Genomic DNA, 24,312 nt, shown 5'->3' on the forward strand with positions numbered 1-24,312 from the left:
CATATAAAAAGATGGATTGTGTATCTAAGAACAAGCATTTTGTGTGAGAAATTGGATAATAGGAGTCTGAATTTATAAGGATGAAGAGAATTGGAAAGACTCCCAGGACAGAAAGGGCCTCTTCTAAATTGCTCCAGAACAACTTCTTTTAATCTGTGTACGAGTTTCTAAACTCTCACACTTCAGGAAAGCTGAAAAAAAGTCGAGTTATCTTTTTGGTGTGTAAGATGCTTTTTATTTTTTGGTGGCTTGAGGCCATGCAATTCTGTTGGAGTATCTAAACAGAGTTAAGATTTCATGCTATTATTCATGGCTATTTGTATCTTGTGTTTAGATTTTGTCACTGTTTTAGTTTGGGATTTTTTTAAAGTACTTTCCTGGCAGGCACAATTTCATTACTCTCTAATAATGTCTGAACTTTTATATTCTATTTTATAGACGGGGTAATCAAGATTATTTAAGATAGAAGTAGGCTGCCAAAAACATAAGGAAGAAAAAAAACATTAATATTTGGGCTCATAATTTGTGTGACTTAAAAATTCACAATTTAATTTCTACCACATTATGTGAAAAGCTTTCTTAATTTTCCAAGTATTCCTCTATTTTTGGTAGGTTTGTCTGTACAGCTTTTTCACATGTGAACACCTAATGTAATTAGATTAATTCAAATAAGATTTGTGATAAAACTTCCTTTTTATTATAGGAAGATATCCCACATATATGACAATTCAAACTCCCATATTAGCTAGCATTGAAGCATACATTCAAACCTGTAGTTTTGGAGGTGCGTGAAGTGAAAATATTAGCTAATCTAATGCAATCTGAACTAATCTCCATAGCGTTGCATGCCTTTTCCCTTTCTGAACTTGGTTCTTGATTCCAAACACACTTAATTTCCAATTTGCTGCCACTTGTTACAAAGGAAATTTCTGTTTGTTTTAGTAAGCGAACTGAACGTAAACTTGACGCTTTTAAAGTTCGTATGACATATGGTAAACACCAGCTCCAGGTTTCAGGTTCATACTCTGTCCAGATTCTGAGTACATATTAAACTGGATACATGTTGTCCTGTGCATCCATATTGCTCCTGAAGATAATCCTCAATGTACCCAACCAATTTAGATGCTAAAATCCACCTGTAAGACTGATTTAGGCACCTAATGTTAAACGCTGTGAAGAATCTAGAATCATCAAATATTGCAATGTTTACACTGTATGTGATACGGTATATCCTGTAGATCTGAGCAGAACTCAGACCTAAACAGGTTTTAGTTTGTAAGCCTTTGGAAGGGGAGGGAGTGAAGGGTTGAGTCTCTGGTTCTGATTTGTGGTCCCAGAACTGGTTATACATTTTACAGTAAAGCTGATAGATACAACTGGATCCAGTCTTTGGACCACCATAGTGAAGTACCAAACCTTGTGTAAAATGCATAAACCACCAAGCTAAGGAATCACAGCTCTTCTGTGGTCTCTTCTAAATCATGCATTCCTGTCTGCACAATGGCCAAGGGTCTTGGAAAAGATGACTTTGAAAAATCCACTGCAAGTTCCAAGTCTTTTCCCTACTGAAAACAAAGTTGTAATTGGAGTCACTGGGGTTACATAAGGGGTGATTGCAGCCTGTTCTCATATAGATAAGCGTTTTTGCACCTTGTATGACCTTGACTGTTTGGCAGCTGAACAGATATTGCAGTAAGCTTCTGTTCATTTGAAACAATTCTGTACAGATGTTTTCATAGGATAAGACAGCTGATCAGAAGGCACTTGAAATCTGGGAAAAGATAAATATAATACATGAAATAAACAACTGCAACTGACACTGCTTGGACCTTTAATTGATGTATTGTGCTGACAGCAATGCTGAACATTTAAATGTTTTGCTCAAGATTGTGGAAACTTTAACTCCTGGGAAACTTAGTCATGGGAATTACTGCACAGGTTTTCTCATAGTAATTTTTGTTTCAAAACAATATTAAAAATGAGTGGAGTAATGCAAAATAAATAGCATCCAGCCAAGAGCTTTGCCTAGATTTTGATCTGAACCTTTCTTTAGGTTCAGGCAAGCCAAGATAGTGTTTATAAAAGCTTTTGTCATTTCTGGTCTAGTCTCTGAAGGAAATGAGATCGTGGTTTGTCTCCTTTTCCTCTGTATCTATCTGTCAGATACACTCCCACCTCTATATGACAATGTTTAGATCTATTGACCAAATAGACTACTTTGGCAGAGGTAGAAGGGCTACAAATATTTATTTGTTAAAGTTAGCAAATGTGACTCCCATCTACAAGAAGCGCCGGAAGGAGGATCTGGGGAACTACAGGCCGGTCAGTCTGACCTCAGTGCCAGGGAAGATTATGGAACAGATCATCTTGAGTGCCATCGCTTGGCACATACAGGTGAAGCAGGTGATCAGACCCAGTCAGCATGGGTTTATGAAAGGCAGGTCCTTGACTAACCTGATCTCCTTCTATGACAAAGTGACTCGCTTAGTGGATGATGGAGAGGCTGCAGCTGTTGTCTACCTAGACTTTAGTGAAGCCTTTGACACCATTTCCCACAGCATTCTCTTGGAGAAACTGGCTGCTCGTGGCTTGGACAGGCATACTCTTCGCTGGGTAAAAAACTGGCTGGATGGCCGAGCCCAGAGAGTTGTGGTCAATGGATTTAAATCCAGTTGGCAGCCGGTCACAAGTGGTGTTCTGCAGGGCTCAGTATTGGGACCAGTTCTGCTTAATATCTTTAACAATGATCTGGATGAGGGGATCGAGTGCTCCCTCAGTATGTTTGCAGACAACATCAAGTTGGGTGGGAGTGTTGATCTGCTTGAAGGTAGGAAGGCTCTGCAGAGGGACCTGGACAGGCTGGATCGATGGGCTGAGGCCAACTGTATGAGGTTCAACAAGGCCAAGTGCCAGGTCCTGCACTTTGGCCACAACAACCCCATGCAACGCTACAGGCTTGGGGAAGAGTGGCTGGAAAGCTGCCTGGCAGAAAAGGAGCTGGGGTATTGGTTGACAGCCGGCTGAACATGAGCCGGCAGTGTGCCCAGGTGGCCAAGAAGGCCAACGGCATCCTACTTGTATCGGAAATAGTGTGGCCAGCAGGAGTAGGGAACAGATTGTCCCCCTGTACTAGGCACTGGTGAGGCCGCACCTTGAATCCTGTGTTCAGTTTTAGGCCCTTCACTACAAGAAGGACATGGAGGTGCTGGAGCACATCCAAAGAAGGGCAACGAAGCTGGTGAAGGGTCTAGAGCACAAGTCTTATGAGCAAGCCACTGAGGAACTAGGATTTTTAAGCCTGGAGAAAAGGAGGCTGAGGGGAGACTTTATTGCTCTCTACAACTACCTGAAAGGAGGTTGGTAGCAAGGTGGGTGTTGGTCTCTTCTCCCAAGTAACAAGCGATAGGACAAGAGGAAATGACCCCAAGTTGTGCCAGGGGAGGTTTAGATTGGATATTAGGAAAAATTTCTTCACTGAAAGGATTGTCAAACATTGAAACAGGCTGCCAAACATTGGAACAGGCTGCCCAGGGAAGTGGTTGAGTCACCATTCCTGGAGGTATTTAAAAGATATATGTAGATGTGGTGCTTAGGGACATGGTTTAGTGGTGGACTTGGCAGTGTTAGGTTAATGGTTGGACTTGATGATCTTAAAGGTCTTTTCCAACCTAAACGATTCTGTTTTCACAGAAATTATTGTGAAAATAAAAAACATGGTAAAGACAAACTGCCTTGATTTGCTTTGTGATTAGATCAATCTTAATAAAATAGTACAGAACTTAAACTGGAAAACATCACCTGGAATGTTCTAAGCATGGAATAAGCTTCAAGTGGAGCTCGTGCTCTATCAGACACTGATAAAACCTAAGTACAAGATACCAGACTTCAACAATTCTACTGTTTATGGTACTAGTTATGATATTTCTGGTTACTACAGAGGTAGGAAATTCCTTTCTATGACTTCATATTCATTTTCATTTAAACTTCTTGTCCACTATTGGGAAAGTGAGATGAAATATTATCTTCTACTGCTGTGCAGTCTTACTTCTCTATGAAGTCCTTTCTTTTGTACCAAGTATTGTATCCTAGTCCTCAAAGTTTGCTTCACAATTTTCTTGAGCCACCCCTTGCCTTTTGTTTCTCTGAGTGTTAATTAAATGTTATGCATGAAAAAATTCTAGACACACTGCTGTTTCAAATGTCTCCATTTCTCTGTGGTGTCAACAACTGGAACCATAACTTTTGAAACAGTTTGTTCTTTCTTGAGTATTCAGTTTTCTTCATTCAGTTTTCTTCAATCTCTTTTTAAGACTGAAAACTTTCCAGGACATGGCCCATCCTCTTTTTATACATTCTCAAGCCCACAAGGCTCTCAGCAAATAACAAATATTAATATTAAACACAAATATACAAGAAGGGCTATAAATTTAGTGCATGAGAGATTTGTTAAGTTTTTATACCATAAATTTGGTTCTTTACAAGGCTATTCATTGTCAAGTAATATATGCAACCATACACATTATGGCTTCAAGAAAAATAATATTGTGTGCATACATAGAATATATATAAAAATATATGTTCTCTAGGAAAATAGAAATCATTTAAGTGTACAGAAATGCCCTGTGTCAAGTAAGTTCCGAAATTAACACTACAAACAAATAACTGCATAGATAGATACCTGTTTACTGAAGCGGGGGGGAGGGTGGGGAAATCACATCTTGATCTGAGGGCCAAGTTCTCTGTGAATAAAATGGCAATTTTTCTTCTCTAATTTGGCTTGAGGTCTCAATTTTAACTCCAGACTCTCTATTTCTTGTATTGCCGTGGATTTTAGGACTGGTGGCTGCAAGGAATGAGGAAGAAAGATTAGATAAAGGACCACTCATGCCTTTTTCTTCTTTTTTGCGAGGTCTAACACTAGGAAAACTATAACTACTGTAGTGATGGCATCACGATTTTTCTTTCTTTTTTTTTTTGGGGGGGGGCGGGGGGAGGAATGGTGGTGGTGGGGTGTTTATACATGCTGATTTCTGCCATTTCCTTCTCCATCAGATCTCCAAAAACTCCAACAGAGACCAGTCAGTCAGCCAGCAGCAATACTCTCAGAGTTAGATTGAGTATATTATTACATAAACAAACAAAACCCTAGCCTAGTCTGCTCAAAAAAATAATTATTCTCTGACCCCTGTTGTGCAGACAACACAGCTGTCCAAATGATACACCATTTTGCATTTCTACAGAATAACTCAACAAAAATACCTCAAAGTACTTTTAAAACAATAAAATTAAGCTCATTCTATGCCACAAAGACCTTTCTTGGGGAAACTGAGGCAAGGGAGCCTAACCACAGTTTCTCAATATTCAGCCTTTCATTCCATGTAAGGGAAATAGTTTCCTTCTGTTTCTTCATTTTACTGCAAGGTTGTTTTGCTGTCTGTTCTCCGTTATAATTTATTGTATAAGTCCTGTAAGATCCAGACCTCAAATTTCACCTGTTCTTCCTATATCTTACATTTTCACAGAAGAAGCTCCACTGAATTCCTCTTGCCATTATAGTCAGCAGAATATTTTCATTGGCTTATGTAAGGTTAGGAGATCTTATATCCATTTATGAAGTTTTTCTCCTTCTCCATCTGCCAACGTACACAATTCAGAAGTTTAAATCATAAAGCATATTATACAAATTATGTAAAATTACATTTAAAGCAAATCCTTACTACTAAACTGTGACATGTATACAAAAATTTTTAGAAATGTGTTTGTAACTTTCTCCCAGGTCTATTTTCCTCACTTCTGTTAAGAATAGAAGCAACTAAAAGATCATTTGAAGCTTAAGAGACATGAGCTGAGATTCTGGCCCCATTGTCATCAAACCCCATTGAAGTAAATGGGACCTTTCTTAAATTTTGATGAGGATGTTATTCAACTTTGATGTTTCCAAGCTGAAGTGAAGCAGGAAAAAAAAAAACATGTCTGCAAGAACAAAAAAAAAAGCCTTTTGCTTGAAAATTTCTAATTAGTTATGAAGATTGGTTTTGTGGGACATATAGATGTTTATGTATATTTTTATGCATATGATTACAGTGTGGTAAACTTTGTATGGCATTCAAACATATTCGTGTACTTTGAACAAAAAAAGGAAGATTTTGTGTAAGCAGGAATGATGAAGAATAGAGACCAGTAGTATCAATATCAGAAGAGAAACTTTGAGTTCAAAAGGATACTTCAGACATTTAACTACTTGTCCATCACTAGGTATAGGCATTGTAATAACGAACTGAAAGGTACTTTATTGCATCTATTGTTTTAGGCCAGTTAGCTTTAAGAAAAAACTATAAAAATAATTAGTTTCCTGGTCACGAGGCTTATTTCCTTTGTCTATAACTAGCCAGGAAATCACTTGGCATTAGTCACTGAAAAGGCCATAGGTAATTGTGCCAGCTTTATCACTTCCTAAGCTAATGCTTGTAGGAAGCGGACATGAAAACAATAAAATTTTCAGTTAGGGTTCATTTACTGTTTAAAAATAGAAAACTAACAAGAGTTTAACACTGGACTGCCACCTCAATCTTGAAATCAACCATAAAAAGGGGCAACTGGCAACCAGAGATATCAACCTGTACTATTTTGTTTAGTGTTGTATACAACTAACCACCCCTGAGTACCAACTTTGACAGCTTCTCTTTTATTCCCAACTATGTATTCTAATATATTAGTAAAATTTTCATCACTAAGCTTTGTGCCAAAGGAAACAGACTGTCAGATTATGCTTCAAATATAATCCAAATATAATTAAATATCCATACTCATAAATAGTAGTAAGTTCCCATTTTATGAAAAAAATTGAACCTACTCTGATCTATTCCAGATTTCAATATAGCTGAACTATAGATTCAGTCAATTTTTTTTTTATTATTAGCAGCAGCATTTGAAAGTGAACATAAGTGATGAACATGTATGACTGAATCTGGAATTTAAAATAAGCAATAATCTTTTAGAAGCAAAGCAGTTACTGCTTTTGCCCTTTCCAGCTGACAATTCTGGGTATCTTTCTAAGAATGGATTAGAGCAAAGAATAAATTCCTAAGTGAAGGACACTTATTCAATATGGAATCACTCACTGAAAATTGTTCTTTGTTTTATCCATGTTTTACACTCAAAATACATATATGTATATGTTTATACATTGAGCAATTTATGCTACTGACAGGAATCTAGAAACTTTCTGAAGCAGTTCCTTGACAGATTCAGAAGAAAAAAACCAATATCTACTGTATGCATCAGGAAGTATGTACTGACAGTTTATGAAGCAGAATTTATATGCAGTGCAAAGTGTACTGTATTTGCTTTATTTTCATAGGTATAAATAAATATAGAGCTAAGTAACACCTGTTTAGTTTTTGAATTAACATTTGAAGTGTGAAGTTAAGCATTTGAAATTCATTAGAAAGTATTAGGCCACCTCAATGATTCGTTTTCTTTTTTGTGGTCTAACTTTATTTCAGTGAAAAACTTCCAACCATACAGAAAATGTATTTTTATTTACCATCGCCCACAACTTGCTATTTTACTGCATCAATTTTGTTTCTGCAGACTTTTGTTTCTCTGTTGTACATTCTTTTGCAAGATAGTCTTTTATTCCAGAGACATGGACATGTCTCTGACATTTGAGTTAGTTATATCAGTTCTAGACATTAACAACAGGAATTTACAATACACTTTTGGGCAATGAATAACCAGATACATTAATCGGCATGTAATAATTATAATTTTTAAAAAGGCACAGAAGGGTTAAAATGCTTGTCTTAGCATTTAATGTGGCATTGAATGTTCCATGTCAGTTATCTTATTAGCTCTTGTGCAAGTGTCTAATATCCCTTATCGATTGAAGAATGATAAACCTACATAATTCTATTATTTTCCAATAGGGAAAAACTGCCCCAGATAAGGACTGTCTGTGCATTACAGAATTAGTATAGGCTTGCCACCAATTCTAAGGACCTGCAAATACTGTAGATAAATTCACACTTTGAAAATACTCAACTTTCTGAAAAACAGATCTTATACTTAGTCCTAAATAAGAAGCTTTCACTTCCTTCTTGTTTACAAAGATACATAGTATCTTCCCTTGATGCAGATTAACAATTTAAACACTGATTAGCATAGAGTGGGCAGAAGAAACAAATACCAAAATACCTTTGGTTCTGTTGTTGAGGTTTTTTTAATTTTAATTCCTCTGAAAAGACTTCTCAGTTTCTGTAATTCCATTCTAGAGGAACTGTCTAATAATGAAAACTGAAGTCTATAAATCAGTTCTAAGCTAAGGGATTAAAGTGAACCTAGGAGTTTTTTCATTTAAATTCTTGAAAATCATATTTCTACTTGGAGTTAAGACATATTTTTCATCAGATGCACCGTGGCTGTGGCTCTGCAAGTTTGCAAATTTTTTGAAGATTTTTGCTTTGAGAAACTATCTCTGTTCATACCTGTGACTCAAAAGTTTGGGGAATGTTCAGCACATTTACACAAAAACTAGATTAAAACTGCTGCCAGCTTGTTTGAAAGGTACAGCTGAGGGATTTTTATAGCTCTAATAATTACATTTTAATATGGAGCATATGTACAAGTGATCTATACTAGTGTCTAAAATTCTTTGCGCTTTTGTTTTCTGTTTTACATTTTTGACAGCAATATCAACTAATTGGTGAAAAAGTAAGACACTGGTGTTCCTGTGACTTGCTTCTGCTGTTAGTACAGTCTTACGCTCCAGATAGAGGGATTTACGAATTTACAAATAGTAAAGAACTGTGAGTCATTTTTGCTAATCCTTCCATGTAATTAATAAAACTGGAGAACACGCTTCTCCTTTTTAAAATTATCTAGAAGCGGAAAACCAGGTTAAGGGTGAAAGAAGGATGATGGAGTCACAGTATGGTGATGAAGCAGCTGCTGATACTGGAAAAATCACACAAATGCTCATTCTTCTATTCCAAGAAGGTGGTGGGGAGGGGGAAGCACAGGGGAGAGAAGGATACTGTGTCTTTCTGTTCTTCCTAATCACCTTCTTGACCCAAAACTCCTCCTTCTGTTCTCTTATTTCAGGTGAAGGCTCCTAATTAGCTGTTAAGCATGCCATGTTGGCTTTCCAAAGCTTGTTGGAGGGATAAGAGTCTGGGAAATAAACAGAGACCTTTTTAATTTGGTCTAAGTGAGAGTCAAACGCAGTAAGCATTTATACTGCAAGCAACTCCAGACCAAAGCAAATTATTTTATATTGAAGTTAAATATCTCTTTTATCTCTAATTCAAAATGCAAACATATATTAGTATACTTTATACACAACATACTTTGAGAAGCAAATCTGATCCCTTGCTTTTAGTGCATAGCAACTTAGCCCATGGTAATTCCACAAAATATTGTGCAGGGCTCCCTCTCTGTAGAGGAAAGTGTTTTATAGAGTGAGTAAAGGAGGAAGAGAATATGGTTTGTGGTAATTATCACCATTTTCAGGATGTTCTTAAATGCATACTTAAACACTTGTACAGGAACATAAGTTTTGAAAATACAGCAGTATAAAGTAGTCTTTCAGATGCATTAAAGAAAATTATAAAGGAAAACAACTGTTCCTTGATAAGCTGACAGAAATAATTTCAGTTTAACACTAGAGAATAAAAGCTGAAAGCAAATGTTGCAGCCATAGGGGTTCTGCCAAAGTAAAGCTGCCACATATGTTAAAAGTAAGCTTCAATATAAGGGAAAGTAATTTTTCATACTTGTGTGAAATTATGACTCAGTCTTTTATTGCAAGGCATTTCTGAGTTGAAGGTGCAGAGAAAAATCTTCCAGGTTAATGTTGCAGGCTGTCTGCTGGTGCTCAGAGTACATCTTGCTGACCATATTTGTTTACTGTGATTCACTCAAACTAAAAGATAGAATGTGGCTGAACTTTAAAATGATACAACACAAAAAAAAGGTATGACTTTGTCCATTTTAATTTTTTTCTACAACACTTGAAATCATTGATATGCTTTAGAAGGGGGCAGAAAATTATTTTGGTAATATAAATTAAAGCTTATGAAAATATGTTGAAGTGAATACATTGCTTAGCAAGTTTTCTGAGCATGACCAGCTCATGGACCTGCATGTGTTTTCATTGTATTAATCTGTTCTTCTGTCTCAACCTCAGGCACGAGTCCTAGGGAGGAACTTCAGTATTTGATCATCAGAATCATCCCATTACACTATGAACCATGATACTATTCTTGTGAAATGTAACCACCAGAATCTTGCAACCACAATCTTGTGCTTCCTTTGACGCATTAAGACCACCTAACACCTGTACAGTTCAACAGCTGAAAGCACTCAGCACCTCAATCCTCTCACTTCATCCCAGGTAAGACTTCTAAGCTCTCAATTCATTGTTTTCTATTATTTTCCTTTTTGACCAAATAGCATTCTTGTTTTTGTGGCTGCCTAACCATCACCAGCCATATTTCCAAGCTACTGAAACTGGTCTGTATGTGTACACTCTGCATTGGCCAGAGTTCTGAAAGAATTCATAATTTGTATGGAACTTAATCATCACACTTATAGACGGACTTTTTCACACACCCCAAACAATTAAAATGAATAATTAAGCCACCTGACAATTCTGGATTTTTTCCTTAATAGCTATCTTGGGGATACATACAATGAATGATAGAATAAAATTCTGTAAACTAGTTTGAAATAATTATTTATAAAAATCAGTCACCAAGGCTGCAGTCCTTGGAGAGGAACTCAAATATATTTATTGTTCCATTAAACTTCATTGCATTTAGATGAAATAAAAAGCAGGCACACCTTGGGTTCAAACGTTTGACACATTCCAACTAATCATGTGCTTCTTCATTTCTCACTTTGGTTCATCAAGAACCAAATCCTTCCGTTCTACTTCATACTTCACTTCTCAATTTTATCAGAAGCTAATTAGGATGATCACAACAGGAAAAGGCATGAATTTCCAAAGTGACCTTTTTTCCTTTTACTTTTATGAGGGGCTTCAGCTTTCTATCAGATCAATTAGTTAATTGGGCATCACTCCTTTACCACATCTCACTTACAAAAAAAGCCCTCACCTTAAATAAACAGTCACACTGTTTAATTTTAGATTGAAGGCTGGAAGCTTATTATAATTGGGGTCTGCTGCTGTTTCTTTGAGCATGCTCTTATCTGGGGATCAAGCTGCATGTAATGCAATCTTCTTCCACATGAACAAGAATGTTATCAAAATAAACCTTTTCTGCTGTCCCTCTCCTTCCCTACTTTCCCTGCCTTAATGCTAACTGAAACAGTAGACTATTTAAAAAAAAAAAAGTGGGGGGGAGAGCCCTCAATTAGGCTGAGCAAGATTGGTATCTTAACTTCAATGTTGTTATTGAATCCTGCATTCAATTACATTGCAGTTATACTGTTAATGATCCCCTATATAAATATACAATATCATGCTAACAGTGAAGTATGAGGTGGTTATCAAGAGGTCACACTGTTTAAGAAAACAGATATGATGTAGCTGAGGGCCTCTTAGAACTGTTCTCCCATCTACTTTTACATGCTTTTTCAGATACATTTTTACTTAATCTTCTTTAGTATCCTATTTTTCAGTTAGTCAAGACTCCTAGCGACAGTCATCTAAAAGAAAATAAGGGCTGAATAACTAAATATCCCATGGTTTTATGTTGGAGTATTAGTGCAGCTGTGATATGTATATTTCATTTATTTAGAGAGAGACAGTACACATTTTCACATACACTGTTATATGTATTTTCTTTTTCTGTGTGCATGCTCTTAGGTCTGTTATGCAGGACTACTCCATAAGTTGTGAAAATGGCATTTTTCTAAATGTGAACAAGGCAAATACATGACATTATTGTGAAGCACAAGCATTGCACAGGAGAGTGCCATTCCACTCCATGACAGTGGGGTTGCTACCAGATGTCTGCTAGGTCTGGAGTTGACCTTTGAGACTGAAAGATAATAGACACCTTAAGAACAGCTGTTCTGAGGGGGAAAAACCAGCTCCTGTAAAAAATATCTTAAAACCATGAAAAACATTAGAAATGAACTCTGTTTGTTTATTGTAGTGGTCTGCTTTAAAATTACTATCAAGTTTAACATCTCAGAGTAAAAGCCTATGAAACACAAAATGAGGAGTTTCCAACGCTTAGGCACTCATTCCCAAGCTCTTTGTTAATAGTAATGATTGAAAATATACATCCAGGAATCTTTTCACTCATCACTGAAACAGAGCTGTGTCCAAAATCAAACGTGGCAGCTGTTTAGCAGTACATGACAACACTAAACAAATGTTTAGACAAGGGGAATGAATAATATTATACGAAAAATTATACTTCGGTAGGATTTATTTACAGAAAGCAATGCAGGAAGAATTGTTTCTAAATGTTTAACATGTTTTCCAGACATAGGTTTTGGCTCCTGAAATATACCAGCATTCCAGTGATTATTAATATGACAGACTTTGATGTTTTGCTATACTAATGTAACAAAACTACATCCTTCACTTATCAATACCATACAGAGAAATTTTTATGAACCAAATATATCTTATGTATAAGGATTGTCTCCAAAGGTTTTACACCAGTGATAAATGTTTTCCACTGTTTTCAGTATACCAGGTTTGTCATTGCAGTCAAGTGCTGTTTTGCCATTAATTTGAACAGAGGGTAAGCAAAAGTTGTTGCAGTGGTCTGCAGCTATATCAGTAATTATATTTGTGGGCATCACAGACTATAGCTTTGGAATGTCAAAAAGCATGGATTTTAGAAGGAATTGGAACACAATGTTGTTTGTTGTCGTATTTGTGGTTGTAGTTCCCAAGGAATGAAAAAAAGAAAAGGGGGGAAGAGAGGAAAGTAACTGAATTTTATGCTTTAGGGTGTAAAAAGACCTGTACTAGGGATCAGGAAGGAACATTGATGATGTTTTTGAACTGACAAGGTATTTTAGAAGTAGGCAGTGTTTATAGGGGAAGGATGTCTGTTGTGGGCTAATGATACCTTTAATTGGATATAGCTAGGTCTAGGTTTCTTCAATAATTCAAGATGTTTACTTAATTGCCAATAAAGTATAGGGTGTTAAGACATCAATACTGTATTGCAAGAGAGACTGAAGGAGAATGAAAATGCATTTAAGTAAGTAAAGCCTAAACCAGTGCAGGATGAAGGTTTTAATATAATCAAGAAGTGAGAAGTAGAAATCCTGAGGAAGGAATTTGTATGAGTAAACCTCAACATAGCACTGCCCTCTTCATGTTTAGTCATGTATGTCTTTCATTTACTTTTGACAAAGTGAGAAAGTAAGAACTAAGTCAAGACACAGGTGTCAACATTCATTTTTGACATAAGCAAACACAAGCAAATGGTAACGGAATATTTATGCAGTGGAATCAGACAATAATAAGTCATTTTAATTAAGACTTTAAGCGTTCTAATTGTGTGATGATATATGATATGATGTTCAAGCAGCCAGAGAAAAGCATTAGGGAGGAGGTGGGACAGAAAGCAAAAAGATGGTTCTAGTTACCTGTATGACAAGTAATAATCAGTCTTGGCTAATCTTTTCCCTAAAACTCAAAGAACACCCCTGATGGATGTAAGTGGCTTTAGTTTATTGATGTCCCTGATAGCGGCTTCTTAAAAATGAAAGAGAGCTTCTAAATCACTTCTCAAAAGAGATTAAGGAAGGGTCAGATTCTGGGAGCATCAGTTCCGCTGATGCTCTTAACAGCTGTAAGTTCTATTGTCATGTTGGCCTTAAATAGGATATCTTGCATGGATTATGCCTAGTCTATTATACTGTGCCCTAACTGAAGCTTTTCTAAGTAACAAAGAATGATCTCTTAGACCTAAGAATAGCTGTTTCCTATATTAAGAAGAAAGACAGAATTACAGATTGGTTTGAAATCAAGAAAACCATGGAAGTTTCCTTAGTCGCCTGACTAGACTTTTTCACTAAGGTACTTTAGAAGATGTCTACCTTATTTCAAATAAGTTTATTTTTTGGTATGATGCTGAGCTGAATGTTAGCATTGTGGATTTTGAATTTGAACTGCTTCACAGCATTTGGATATTTTGGGATGTGTCAGTTTGGCTGAAGTCCAAATCTGCCCTACAAAGATTTTTATTTTGCCATATCAAATGCCAGAGCTGTTTCTTTTTTGCTGTTGTCTAGTTTGGGGCAGAAGCCAAGGCTAGGCAGTGGGGCAGTGGGCAGGCTAGGGCTCTAGATCAAGGAGGGACTAGCCACCCTACATGCATAGGTTTCTGACAAACTGAGCACAGGTGGTACCATCTGCAGCCTACAGTAAAGGCAGCATGGCTTTCAGAGGAGATGAAAAAGTGTCAGGAAGATCATTTTCACAGAGGTGGAAACAATTTTAAGAACAATTTTAACCACAGGTTCAAGAACTAGCTGTGATCTCAACAGCTGTTCAGCTGAATCAAATTGCCTCAAACTCTAACAAATATCTTGCAAACAGTAACAACTGAGTAATGTTCTCAGTGGGTGCCCATTTTGAATACTCGCTTTTCAGCAACCAGTGTGGAGTGCCTACACTCTAAATACATTTGCACAGCTAACCTATGACCCAGTTGAGGTGCTGGATGACTACTTTATAGTAGATGTGGACATTTACTTTCCTTTGCAAAAAATGGTCAATAACAACCTCAGTAACGGGCCCATTAAAAAACAAATATGGCATAAAACACTGTCCTCATTTTATGTACAATAAAAAAAAAATGAAATACTTGAAGATGCAAACTGCTGCAAATAGCTTCTCTAAGAACTTGAATGACTTGGTCTAACACTTATAATTTCCTGTAGGACTGCCTAAATAAAGGAAGAAAAAAAAAATGCTAAAGCTCAGTTATCATTACAGAAAAAAATAATAGGATCTCCTTGTACTTATAAATTAAGACACTTTGTTTTTATACTTCTGGAGTCAGAAATCCTTGCAGAAAGAAATGTGTTGTAGTGGGTTAGTCATTCATTACTCAATAGATAAGAAAACCTTACAACCTCAGGAAAATGCTTTGGTATGAGAAATGTGTACAAACTCAACTATGTCTTATGTCTTGTTGATCTATCATTTGCTATCCACTGCGGTTGATTTTGAGGCTCATTGGTTTGATACAACGGAAAAAGATTGTGTTTTTCTTGCTTCTAGCTCTAAAATTTGTGAATAACTTCCTGAAAGTCTGAACAATTATTTCAAGAAACTGAGGAAATGTATTTAAATGTTTGAGTACTTGATCTTGTTTCCAACAATGATATTTTCTGGTCTTCAGCAGTAAACGTAACACAAATGTTAGCACTCAAAGAGAAAATTTTCGAAGCTTTTCAAAACTAATAAAAGTGCAGTCCTCTTTTACTGTGATTGGAAACTGAGACAAATTCACAATGCCTTAGCTGTAAGTTTGATTAAACTTGGCTCTCAATTCTGTGCCTTAAGTACAAGACTATTTTTGCCCCAATAGAGCAGTAAAATCCAGTACTGAACATAGAGGGAATGCTGTGGGAGAACAGAAATTTTATAAATCGCCAAGATAAATGCATAGAATTATATGATGAAGATAAATGTAAGGTTCACTGTGTCATTTTTATTGTCCAAAAGCATTGATAGAAAAAAGAAATAGAAGTCTTTACTGGGTTTGCAGTATTCATGCTGAATGGATGGATGCTCTTGGATAAATCTTATTTCTAGAAGGTATGACATTCTGAGAAAGCTACTAAAGCTTATCATTCTTGCATTAAAACTGACGCCTAAATCTACTGATTGGAATTTCCCAAATATATCCAAGAGGAGTGGAAATTAGAACACTTTTTCAGTTCATCGTGCAAATATATCGATGCTATATACTATGTACATATATACACATATAGAATATATATACTATGTATTAATAAACTCGTTTTTTTCTGTGAAAAATGCTGCAGTCAATGTTTGTGGAGAGAAGTGTAATCAAATTGCAGAATCACAAAGTCCTGGCAGAAAACCTTTTGCCTTATGGTGATGTTATTTACATCTTATAAACACAGTCACTGATTTGTAGTTCCTGTCATGGATCCTTAGTCTTGCTATTCATCCCGTCACATATGAATGCTTGCCTTTGAACCCTGCTCCCAGGTGGTTGAGCCCCCTCCTGGAATTTATGCTGTTTAGTTTGGGCCTTTCATGGAAGAGAGAAAGGCTGACATATACTCAGTCAAGCATAATATGAAGATTTAAGCTGAAAGTAAGTTGGTTTCACTTATACCTTTTCCCCAATGACATGGCAAAACCATCACATGTTCTGTTCCAGCATTGGTACTGACATACACAAATTTTAAAAGCATAACACTTTATTGGATCCAATTGATTTTTTTCCATCTCAACAGACTATGCAGAGCTGCATTTGACCAGTGTCTTAAGTAAGAGTGAGCAGGTGAAGGGAAGTATAGAAAGAAGAGCATTGATCAACTAGACAAACACACAGAGAATATTTTTAAGAGTATAAAAACATAAACAGCCTTTCCATCAGTGACTGTGTAATTTATGAACATTATCCTGTCAGACTAGCACTGTTTCCATTTTTTTTTCTGTCAAATTCTCCTGAAATGTCTCATATTAAATTTGATTGTGAAAATAGTAGTACTGAATAAAGTTTACCACAGTAGCAGGGATGTGTTTGTAGACTCTCACACAGATACAAAGAGTTATCACTAGACAAGGTACAAGATTCAGTTGTACCTTCTCCTGACTCGTTTCTCTGTCCTTTTGTTTTTTTAAACCTCCTCCTCACAATTTTTTTATAATTGCTTTAGGCCTTGTAAATGTTGTTTTAGCAAATTAAGGCATTTCACCAAATTATTTTCACAAGCTTAACATGTTTTAATGCAGTCTTCAACTTTCTTTGTCACATGATAGTTCAGTAAACAGTCCCCTGAGTTTCTAACAGCCTGATTTCCAAACCTTTTATTTGCAAGTAAGTCACAAAGAACAGACCTGAGTATCTACTTTGTTCTAGGGATTGCTATAAATCAAGGTAGTCCCATCCACCTGCGTTATCTCAGCAAATTTTAATTTAAAAAATCAGTAAAATAGGCCATATTGCAAACACAGAGGATAGTCTGCCCTCTATGTTTCTAGGAAGTAGTTTCAGCAATAACAGAGATGATAACACATCCTCTATACTGAGGCACCAATGACCTCAATTCATGCCAGCCACTTCTGGGATTAAAATCTGGTCCAGGATCCATGCTCTGTTCAATTCTTAGTTTTTCAGAGTAGACCTGGTAAGTTATGTGGTATGGATTAGTCCTGTGAGAACTGGGACAGTGAAAGAGAACTGTATTCTCAGCTACTGCAGAAGCATCAGAAGATCTGCTCATGGCATAGGGAGTGGGATATAGGTGTACTATATTTTAGTCAGAGAATCCCCCTGAAAATCACAAAAGCTGTCAGCTCAAATGAGGCAATATGCAGGTTAGAGTTTTCCTGGCCTAGAATATAAGGGTCTATATCTCTTGGTTTTATACCTTTTTGCTGGCACCATTAGTTTTTAGTCTCTGACATCTTGCAGTCTGGTCATAGACTTGAGGTGGATCTGCCTCCATCTTTTCCTTAAATAAGCATGCTAAAAAGATCAAAATAACTTTGAATATCTAAACTAGGTTTTGTTGGGATACAAAGAAAATGAACAACTTTTTAAAGAGGATATGCAGTAATACTGTGTCCAGCAGATATTTAAAAAAAAAAAAATATTTTGAAAATCAGTGGTGCCCTATATCCTTTTATACAGGGTCATACTACGTTTAGTACATAGCACTGTGTTTCTTTATTGCAATATGATCTACTATTGTGGGTTGACTCTGGCCAACATCTGAACACTCAGACGCTCTTGCTCACTCCCCTCTCCCGTGGGACAAGGAGAAAATAGAAGGAAGATGGGAAGGCTTGTGGACTGAGATAAAGACAGTTTAATAGGTGAAGCAAAAGCTGTGCCTGCAAGCAAAGAAAAGAAGGAATTTATTCACTACTTCCTGTTGGCAGGCATATATTTAGCTACTTCTTGGAAAGCAGGGTCTCGGCGTGTGTAATGGTGGCTTGGAAAGTGTCCTGGTTTTGGCTGGGATGGAGTTGATTTTCTTCCTATTAACTGGTATAGTGCTGTGTTTTGGATGTAGTGTGAGAATAATGTTGATGACACGCTGATGTTTTGGTTGTTGCTAGGTAATGTTTACGCTAGTCAAGGACTTTTCATCTTCCCGTGCCCTGCCAGATGTGCAGGGGGCTGGGAGGGAGCGTGGCCAGGACAGCTGGCCCAGCTGGCCAATGGGCTATTCCATACCATATGACGTCATGCTCAGCATATAAGGCTGGGGGAAGAAGAAGGAGGGGGGGCGTTCGGAGTGATGGTGTGTGTCTTTCCAAGTAACCGTTACACGTGATGGAGCCCTGCTTTCCTGGTGATGGCTGAACACCTGCCTGCCGATGGGAAGTGGTGAATGAATTCCTTGTTTTGCTTTGCTTGCGTGCGCGGCTTTTTCTTTCCCTATTAAACTGTCTTTATCTCAACCCACGAGTTTTCTCACTTTTACCCTTCTGATTCTCTCCCCCATCCCACCCGGCGGAGGGGTGAGCGAGTGGCTGCGTGGTGCTCAGTGGCCAGTTGGGGTTAAACCACGACAGAAAGACAAACATCATGATCACAAAGGCAACTGCTGTTAAGGCAATGCCAAAAAAGAGAAACCAGAAATCCTCCCAGCCAGGGGTCATTCTGGAAGTCTGATTTCCAAGGTAACTACCTCTTATCCTGATGCAAAAATGGCTAACTTTAGCAAAATCAAGGACTACACCTTATTGTTATTCCCTCTTACTTCTGGCTTCCTAAGTAAGCAGATGGCTGCTTTGAGAGTTAACTAGCAATGATAACCTATAGCTAGTCAGTTCTTTATTCAGCCTTGTGAAGGACCTGTAAATTTTGTCTGGTCTGATGTCATAAATGTTCAACCGGAGTGGAGAAAGCAGTGTTGCATTGTTTACCGCCTTTGGCTCCAAGCAGAGGAAGACTCTGCCACAAAAGGTGCATTGCTAGAGGAGATTGCAAAGTACAGGAGAGACCTTTACATTTCCTAAAAAATGTGTTTTGCCTTATCTCGCCTTTCCTAAAAGTTGATTCATTGCACTCCGTTGAAGAAGGACTTTACACACTTTAGAAGTATTTTATATGGAACTATAATTATCATTTGTGATTAATTCTACCTACACTGGAAAGATGCATGAGTTTCTACCAAAAGTTATGTTTTAAGTAACTATGTCACGTGTACTTATAAAGTTATTTGACAAGTGTTAAGACTGAGGGTGGAAAAAAGGGATAGGAAGAAGAAATGTAGGCTAAGAGCTCTCTGCTATTAAAAGGGTGGCTGAAGAGACTGCATGGGAGTAATAAGAACAATTCCTCTTCTGAGAGATGATCCTGATGAGCACTAAATACTTGCAAATCCAGTTATTTGCAAATCTTGGTCTTGGCAAGAGCTAATTTTGTTATCCTACTAAAAGCAGTAACACAGTTGTGTTCAGTATACAGCTGGTCCTCAGCTGGTCCTCCCAACATGCATGGGGAAAGGTAGAGAGGAAATTTTGAAAGATTATACATGTAATTTATCTCCATATTCCTGTTTCTATGCAAGAGATGTAAAAGAGGGAAAATGTGCAGCTTCTTAATTTGCAATGGGTATGAGTGTCGGAAAAAAATTAAACTGTTCTGGCTCTGACACTTACTAAGATATTCTAATTTGCAGAATTTGACCTTTGGGGACTCCAGAGCTGAGAAAGCATGAACTGTAATTGATGCTGCTCTGCCACCCCACTGCACTGACTGCTGTGGTGTTTTAAGTGGGGAAGCATATCTATGCTATTTCTGACTTTTGTTTTGCCAGTGCAACCTCTTGACCACATAAAAATAAAAAATTCTAGCATTTGTTAGCAAATCCCCTTCAAAATATTGCTGAAACTCTTATAGAGTACATTTAAGCTGTCTTAAAATTTCTCTACCGCTTCCAAAAGTTGCAGCATATCCTCTTATTTTAGTTTCATTTTGCTTTCAGGAAGGACACTGCTTCTGTGAATGCTTTAAACACCAGGGTATTCAATTACTCAAAGCTGGATATCTAGTAAATTCATGACAAACTATTCTGTGGCCTGCTTCTAAATAGCGAAAAACACTCCTACTGTGGAAGACAATTCAGCTGTAAGGTCAGCTTGCATACATAAAAATAGCAAAAAGAAAATTCTCACATACTGTAAATATTCATTTATTGAAATGACCTTTAAACAAATTTACAATAGATGCACTATGATTAATTATTCTATATCACAGTGGACTGCTCCTTAAATCTTTCATAAGGTCATTAACAGTTTAATCAGTTTGCATTGCTAAAGACCTCAAAAGATCTTACTTTGCAGAATAATTTTGGAAAAGGAAAATGAAAGCGTATGAACTATTCTAAAATAAAACAAATCTATGTGGATGCAATAATTTTAAATTTTTTTCCTTTCACTAAAAATTACAAATTGTGCTGGTTTTGGCTGGGATAGAGTTAATTTGCTTCATAGTAGCTAGTATGGGCCTATGTTTTGGATTTGTGCTGAAAACAGTGTTGATAACAGAGTTTTCGTTGCTCCTGAGCAGTGCTTGCAACTGCGCCAAGGCCTTTTCTGCTTTTCACCCCACCCCACCAGCGAGCAGGCTGGGGGTGCACAAGAAGTTGGGAGGGGACACAGCCGGGACAGCTGACCCCAACTGACCAAAGGGATATTTCACACCATATGACGTCATGCTCAGCATATAAAGCTGGGGGAAGAAAGAGGAAAGGGGGGATGTTCGGAGTGATGGCGTTTTGTCTTCCCAAGTAACCGTTATGCGTGATGGAGGCCTGCTTTCCTGGAGATGCCTGCCGATGGGAAGTAGTGAATTAATACCTTGTTTTGCTCTGCTTGTGCACGCAGCTTTTGCTTTACCTATTCAACTGTCTTTCAACCAACGAGTTTTCTCACTTTTACCCTTCCAATTCTCTCCCCCATTCTGAAGCAGGGGGAGTGAGCGAGTGGCTGTGTGGTGCTTAATTGCCAGCTGGGATTAAACGACAACACAAATATATCCCATGCTATTGCAATATTTTAATAACAATGTTATCATTTTGCTTAGACAAGAAAAAACCAAAGATTTATGCTCATGACAGCAATTATGTATGAAATAAGCATACGCCAACAGTATGTAGTCTTTGGTTTCACTGAGATACACGTGAGGAAAGCAGTGGGTTTAATATGAACTTATAGTGATGTAGTACTCATCAAAAGTTTGACTACATTTTTCAAAGCTGTTCAGCATATGTGTTTATTTTCCTAGTCTTCTTGAGAAATTTCTGTCCATGGCAAATTAAGGTTAAGAATAATTCACTAGGCATAATATACTCACTAGGTCTGATAAATGACTGATTCCACTGAGTATTTAAGGATTGTGGTTTCTATCTGGGCCAATGCATGAGGGACCTTCAGAACAGTTCTAACTTGACTTAAGTATTTAGACAGAGATAAGGCTGTAACTGAACTACCTTGTCATCACACTAGGACATGCAAGTTGGATTTTCTCCATCAGTATAATTCTTCCATCCATTGCCAGGTTCAAGTGACATGGTAAGCATGGAGCAAGTCAAAGGACGCATAAATTAGTCCCTGGTCTCTGTTTTACTTTTTTTTTTCAGTTTGCATTTTTCTGGAAACCTGAATTCTCTCTCTCACCATACAGATGTTATTACATGGCCAAAATACACATAACCATTCTAACATATGAGGATTTCATTCTAGTCATTTAATAGAAGAAGGTATGCTTGTTAGATCAAATATTCACATATCCATACGACTGGAGGTGTAACAAAGAGGGACCAATATAGTGGTAGAAAAGTTCCATGTGCTAGAGATGGTAGGATTCGTTCTGGTCTTAAAAGTTGGGCAATACTACTTGCAGTTCAGGCACAGGGAGAAACTAAAATATACATTTGCCAGTAGCCTACAAATACAGAGATGCACTTCTTAGGCTAGTTAATATGACAGTTATAGCCAGCAGATATTTCAGGCGAACAATGGCAGGGCATGACTGTTTTACTATCAAAAGAATTATTTACTGCTGTAAGTACCTTGCTTTTCTGAGCAGAACACACAAGTGTTATTAAAAACCATAACAGTCAGTTTCTAAAGGTTACTGCCCCACAGGCCATATAGGAAAAGCGTGTCATCCAGCTTCAAAACGTGTATCACAACTGAAAATTAACCTTAAATTCACTCTTTAATTAACAAGATGTATTTTATTAATTTATTTTTTACCTTGCAGAAAAACATATAAAATCTTTCACAACTCAACAGTGAATACATGTCTATTTCTCCCCTTATCTCCTCATTTTAGTTTTTAGCCATAGTTAAAATGGCTACAGTGTTAATGCTTTTCTATCCAGCTTTTTAAAGCAAAATAGAAGACACAAAATTTTTGCAAAAGGAAAATAAACTGTTTCTTGAGAAGCTGTAATTGATTTAATTTTCTGAAGAATAAAATCTCAAGGTAGAGCATGAAAATAAGAATGAATATTTTCTCATATTGCTGCTGCTCAGTGCTCATTAGTCTTCAATCTCTTTTAAAATATAAATATTTTTAAATAGAGTGCTTAAGAGAAGGACAAATCTTCATTGAGTATCTAAATGTTTTCAGGTGGGAAGGGGCAATTTTGTGTGGTTTGTTTCATTTTTTTCATGGGAAGGCCTTATCTATTCATTGTATCTGTCTTCACTAGTTAAATGATTTTTTCCTTATTCTTTTAGATGAAAACATTATTGTCTTTAAGGTACTTACCTTCATTTCCAATCTAATCTAAAGTTAACATCTGTGTTTTACAGATGCAGAATCAAAGCAGAGATACTACTTGACTTTCCAAGCTCATACAGACTTTAGGCAGAATTGCTCAAGTCCAAGCCTAATGCTATATTCACCAGAGGTGTTCTGAGCTTTATCAAAGCATTGAACCTAGGAGACCCGTCCAGCTGGACAGTAGGTGAAAGAAAAAAGAAAAACATGTCCAGGCTGGATAATATGAGGCTGATAAATAGTGTATTACCAAAATTTGAAACATTTAAGTCAATATTCTTATATTAACCTTCAACTACACCATGAGTTTGAAATCAATACAGTGAGGAATGTATGGTGTGGTTCCCATTGGACCAAACTACATTTATAAGCCTCATGAAACTTCAGCTGCTAAAATCTGTGTAAAGACCTAGGCTGTGTGGAATAATTTGGAAGCCTGCAGTAATCCAACCTTGAAAGTATAGAGGAACAGATAAAGAAAATAAAGGGCTGTGACCTATTGATCAGAGTGGCATTACAATGGTTTCAGTTTTTATAACATAGATTTCATGAAAGAAATATGAAAATTTAAACGTATGTGATGCTTTTAGAGTATGGTTCCATTTTATTAAAAAAAAAAAGAAAAGATCTTATAAAAAACTATTGCTTTTCCTCTGAAAAGAAGGAAAAAGCTCAGTTTAGCTACATAAAGATGCAAAACCCACAATCATGTAAGAAAGGGGCTTAAAGAAAACACAACTGTAGCAAATAGCCACTACTTTCATACTGCTCACCCTCCAGAGCTCTGACAAGGCTAACAACAACAGCAGTTCTAAACCTTCAAAGACACTTCTTCCTTAAATATGCTTATGATGCTGTATCCAAGGACAAAGCAACTAATCAGGGTAGCAGATAGCTGTTATTTCCATGACTTACCTTTAAATTGTAGAACACAATTTTATTTTGGATAAGGAAAAGTCTCAGCTGGAACTGAGCATGATTAAATCACAGTTCTATACCTGGAGTTAGGTCATGACTTGACCACCGGGGTGAAGGAATGACAAGAAGATCACAGGAGATCCCAAAGATGCAAATCATCCAAGAGCCGCAAAAGTGAAAAGCTTGAAAATAGACTTTTTCAGCTACCCCTTCCACTGCCTACCCTTGTCCTTGTTCCCAGTCATTGTGCACTACTAAATAAAGAGCTCTGTCTGAATTGGTTACTTCTTTAAACACAATTTTTTTAAACCCTTTGCATAAACCTGTGTACTTCATTTTTCCTTCCCTTACAGTCCACACCTTAATTATGTAGAGAAGCAAGCAAGACTGAAAAATACAGCTTGGAATTATTCATGAATGTAAAATATAGCTGGAAAAGAAA

The 24,312-nt window shown here is 37.0% G+C and overlaps 1 long non-coding RNA gene across 1 annotated transcript in view; it reads right to left on the reverse strand.

Annotated features, from left to right (window-relative positions):
• Positions 1–243: 243 nt before the first annotated feature.
• The window catches only part of LOC142083261 (uncharacterized), an 84,326-nt gene continuing 60,257 nt past the window's right edge, over positions 244–24,312 (reverse strand). The window contains exons 4-5 of the long non-coding RNA XR_012674006.1: positions 4,679–4,843; positions 244–1,771 (exon numbers count right to left, since the gene is read on the reverse strand). This is a non-coding gene — a long non-coding RNA (uncharacterized LOC142083261). The remainder of the gene's footprint in view (positions 1,772–4,678; positions 4,844–24,312) is intronic.

This window comes from Calonectris borealis, chromosome 5 (assembly GCF_964195595.1).
Source record: "Calonectris borealis chromosome 5, bCalBor7.hap1.2, whole genome shotgun sequence".
Classification (NCBI taxonomy): Eukaryota; Metazoa; Chordata; class Aves; order Procellariiformes; family Procellariidae; genus Calonectris; species Calonectris borealis.